The 5,167-nt window shown below is 33.5% G+C and overlaps 1 non-coding gene across 1 annotated transcript; it reads right to left on the bottom strand.

The window, feature by feature from the left end:
* Positions 1-4,646: 4,646 nt before the first annotated feature.
* Positions 4,647-4,807, bottom strand: LOC119799621. Its single transcript, XR_005282901.1, has one exon. It is a non-coding gene; the product is annotated as a U1 spliceosomal RNA (small nuclear RNA).
* Positions 4,808-5,167: the final 360 nt, after the last annotated feature.

Here is a 5,167-nt window from a genome sequence, read left to right as displayed (position 1 = left end):
AACTCTGGCCTGACAGAAAAGGAATAGCATAGTACCAAACTAGGCCCTCTGAGTGTGGGTAAGAGATGTATGGCTGGGGTAGACTCTGGGGCCACTGGAAGTGAGACCAAGATTTATCTGTATAACTTGTACTGACTTTTTGGAATCCATTGTCTTTGGAGGGATACCATGCTCAACCTAGATATAGTCAGGGAGAGCTTGGGTTATGCCTCAAACACTGTGCTAGACTTTGTTGACTCCCTACGGAGAGCCTTAACTTCTCTGAGGAGTGGGGGGTGAAGGGAAAGAAGGAGGGCAAAGAGTGGGAACTGGGATTAATATATAAAATGAGAAAAACGTTTTTTAATAAAAAAGAAAATTACAAAGTAAGATGAATACAAATATATTCACCTGATCTTGTGAATGTTTCTAGTATTAACACCATTGTGATATTTTCTCCACTTTTCAGAAATAATAAAATTTTGTTGTATACCAGAACTACTATGAAATCACAGAATTTTTAGTACAAATTCTAAAAGTTGTGAAGCCATAGCCAATGCAGACTTGTAAAGAGACCTCCAGATTTATAAACAATAGAATTTTTACATAGAGAATAAATTTGAAGTCTGAAGATAAACAAATTACAGGTGATGGCTGTTCAGCAAACATTTTATCACAGAAGGAAAAATTGCATAAAACATTAGTCAGAGCTAATGTTCAAGGTGAATATAATAGAACTTGCAAATTTACATATCTTCAATTAACTTTTATAACTAAGATATATTTTAAGGAAAAGATATTGATACTGGAGATTATCATCTGAAAATGATTAATCTCTAGTAGTTTGATGAAATTTGATTGGGTAGCTTGACAAATAATTAAGGATTTTCTGCAGAAATATGCTAATTTTATGACTTTTTTGTAGTGTTATGAAGTACAATGTTCAGGAGAATTACAAACACATCAAAGTCTTCGAGAAATGTAGAAAGTAAATGACTTTTAACAAAAGCGAAGGCCTATTTTGTAGTAAGCACAAGGTTTTTAATTAGCAATGAAATAGATTTGAGAAAATTTATATTAACTTTAGACAACTGTGGAGAGATTTCGGGACACATAAAGAAGACCGTGGTTGTAGTACGATCTGGTGGGCTGATTTGATAGACTTTGGAAATAAAGAATATTTGATTAGAAAGAAACAAGGATAAAACCACTGTGTTTAAAATGTTGGAGGAAGAAATTTTTATATAAGCAATGTTTGGACAATATAAAATCAGTAATATGTTGTTGCAAGGCCCTGATGGACAGAGGTTTCAGTTTACCATGGCCTGGCAACTTGTTCCTTGGTCAGCAACATGGAGGACTCCCTGTCACTTGCAGGGGGCTTCCTGCTCTCTACTTGACCTTTTTCTGGTTAATGTCCATAGGCCCAGATGTTTGAATTTTCCATAGTGTTACCCTTGACACAGTCCCCTACAGAAGTTTTCCCTCTGCTGCCCGTACAATAATTAGACTTGTCTTGTACTAGAAGCCTTATGATAGGAATGCATTGTTTAATGAAAATTAGATCATGTCCCAATGTTTATATTTCCCATCACTCTGGAATACAGTTGAGTTGTCTCACTGAAACTGTATCTCAAAATGATGTGGGATTCCCATCTGTATGTTGTGAGTATCATTGGTTAATAAAGGAATTGCTTTGGGCCTATAGCAGAGCTATAAAAATATAGAGGTAGGCAGGGAAAACTAAACTGAATGCAGGGAAGGGCATGAAGAAGGGCAGAGTCAAGAGAAGCCATGTAACCCCTCTGGAGACAAATGGAACATTAGTTGGTAAGCTACAGCCATGTGACAATACATAGATTAATATAAATGGGTTAAATTAATAAGTAAAAGGTAGCCAATAAGAATCTAGAGCTAATGGGCCAAGCGTTGATCTAATTAATACAGTTTCTGTGTGATTATTTTGGAGCTGAGCAGCCAGGAACCAACAAGTGGCCTCCCTCCAACACCTGAAGGCTGTTTCCATCATGTTCATAGGCCATACAAAGCTGTCACCATATATGCCATTTTGTCCTCACAGACTGGTAACCTAGGAACCATTAGGGAAAAGAGGGCACCATAATATACATGTGACATTTTGAAATTAGCATCTGGAAGAAGATAAAAAATTGAGAGAGTGAAAGGGTTTTCTAGATAACAATATTTTCATCAGGGCTGCAATTTTAAAACAAGATCTTTGGAGTATGCTGCACTAGACATTGACAGGAAATCACAGTTTTTCTAAAAAGTGGTCCATTATATGTGGCAAATAATACATTGCTGACAACCCCAGGCATTTTTAAATAGTGAACTGGTTAAGCATGAGTAGTTGTGTTGCTTACAGTGTTGAACGGTGAGTGGAAGAAGTTTACCAAAGGAGAATAATTGTGATGTGAGTTATAAAGTAGTGTTTCATCAAGGTTTCACTTTTGGCACAGCACAGAAGAAACATTATCTGTATAGTCAGTCTACTGGATAAAATTGCAGGACTATTTAGGGAAAATGTGAGTAGATTATTTGGAAATATCTTTCACATTTTTCTTTACCATGAAAAAGAAATTGTATATTCTTATATTAAAAAGACACATTGAAATTATATGTGCTGCTGTGAGCACAATATACTTTGTGCCTGGTATATACCTCTTGAGTAACTCAATGATAGCCTTCTGTAGTCTTTCACAAATATTTGAGATCTCTATGCACGTGTGATAATCTAGGTTACTGGTTTATATCATGACCCCTGATAGCTTTGAGTATTGTTTCTCATGAAACCTATATACAAATGTTAATTATTAGAAGAAGCTGAATTTTAAAAAAAATATTTATTTATTTATTTATTTATTTATTTATTTATTAAAAATTTTCACTTCCCCCCATCAAATCCCCAAATTGTGGCAAAGACTATGGTGATCAGTTGTTTCAGTTGTATCTATTATTTATTTTCAACCAAACAATAGGATGTTATTAAATTATTAAACAGAGGTCTAGCGATACTGATGGCTTTGTGTCTAATTTAGAGAGCTTAAATAATCTACATATGGAACTACAACATAAGAAAGGTATGAAGGTTTCAACAATCAGTGAAATGAAGACCTGAGAAGGATCACAAGAAACAGTTGCCTGTGTGATTGACCACTGGGTTGTAGATAAAAGAATATAATAGAAGGTCAAGTTTATTTAAAAGATTGGATTTGGTTTATTTTATTTAGAATACAAAGTAAATTGCACAATATTTGAAAATAATGTAATTTTTTCACAGAAACAGAAAATGTAGCAGAGTACTAAGAACTTAGAACATGGGGTGGATAACAAAGTGACATACAAATTAATGCTATGGAATGATAAAGTTTTTATTGCAGGAATAATAGTAAATATTTCCTTGAATTATATCATATGGTTGGATGTAGATGGAAAATATTAGGTAAATGTAAGTGTGGGTGAATTCTTTTGATTATTCACTTTTCAACAGGATTTCCAAGGATGAAGTCCTGAAAGGCCAATAATAAATGTATTTTTAAGCTTGGAATTTTAATATGACCACTGAATAGGGAACTCGGAAGACAACAATGGCAGAAAATTGGTGGGAAAGTGAAATCATTAGTTATAGGAAAAAGGAAAGATTACCAAATCTGATTAGGAAAAACATAAAAAAATTAAGAGCTGTTGTTCATTTTACATTGACATTATTTAAGTGAAAAAGTATGGAGTAAGTCATCATATTAAGAAATTAAAATATTATGATTATAAAATAAACCGGACAAAATAATTTTCAAAAGATTACAAAATATAATTGTTTTAAAAATTCAGAGAAAGATAAATAACATTTTAGATATAGTATCCACAGGATGCTTGATTTCTTTGAAACTGTGCAGAAAGAAAAAAATCATTTATTTTTATCAACTTTCTTTTTTTAATCAGATGGGTAAATCCATAAAAGTGATTCAAATAGATGGGGAGAGAATTTTAACTCATCTTAGATGATGTTCAGCATAAGGCTCATGTTCTTTCTCGCTAATCTATCAAATAATAACATATACATATGTACATATATACATGAGTTGGGCATATCATTGTCCTACCTCCAAGAAATAAAAGGAAAAAGTTCACTCTCTGTATGTCATGCTTCTTTGTTCTTCCCACTGTTCTACTACATGCAGATTCCTGAGATTGGAAAATTATTGTCTGTGTTCTGGACTACTTACAAATCTTTTTCTAGGTGATTGTCAAATATTTACTGATATCGTACAATAGAAACAGTGGTGAGAGTCAAATTGTAGACAAATGAGAGCCCTCCTTGGCAAGAAGAGCATGAATTCCTGTGAAAGGAATCTGCACCAGGCTAGAACATTTTAAGTACACTTTGCAAAGGTATGATGTGTTGAGTAGATTGTAGTGTGTCAACACTGTCTCCCAGAGCCTTTCCAGAATAAATTGGGGGTTGCTAATGCAAAGGTGAGAATTTCATTATGATTAACAGACTACCTAGTCGAACAATTTTTGAAATACACTCTAGTCTGTGGGAACATTGCCTGACCTCAGGGAAGAGAGACATGACCTGGAAAAATTTTTAAATATTTAATTTTATGCTTGTATTGAACCTTTTTTGTTATTTAATTTTCCTAATTTCTACAGTGCAATGAACACAGTCTCCCACTACCACAAATTATGCAGTTGAGTTTTCCGCATTTGGGGAAATTTCAGGGGTCAGCACATCTGGAATACAATAGTTAAGGCTTGCACTGGGAAAAGCACCTTTGTGATCATGGTATCTCCCCTGTCAGGAAAGTATTATACTTAAACAAACTTTTTAATTAAAAACAAGAACTGTATATGTTTTTGTTCTCTAGTCACACTGATAATCTTTGCTTAGGGTTCTACATGACTTATGATTATGTAATTTGATTAGGAATAGTTCTTCTAGAATAAATAATGGAGATTAGTTCATGAATAAAATTCCTAAGAAAAGTCCATCAATTAACATTCAGTATAAAGTTTTATCAGAGGAGTATCACAGAAAAGGAAAATAAAGTAGATAGCTATAAATTCCTTAGGAATATAAGAAAACATTATCTTTTTGATTAATTAGATTTAGTCTGCCTTAAGGAAATGGTCCCTTTAATCAGACTATGCTATTGCTTTTCCATTCCCT

The sequence above is a fragment of the Arvicola amphibius genome, chromosome 12 (assembly GCF_903992535.2).
Source record: "Arvicola amphibius chromosome 12, mArvAmp1.2, whole genome shotgun sequence".
NCBI classification, from domain to species: Eukaryota; Metazoa; Chordata; class Mammalia; order Rodentia; family Cricetidae; genus Arvicola; species Arvicola amphibius.
Note: the sequence above shows the minus strand (reverse complement) of the source record. Positions and strands in the feature narration are given on the sequence as shown.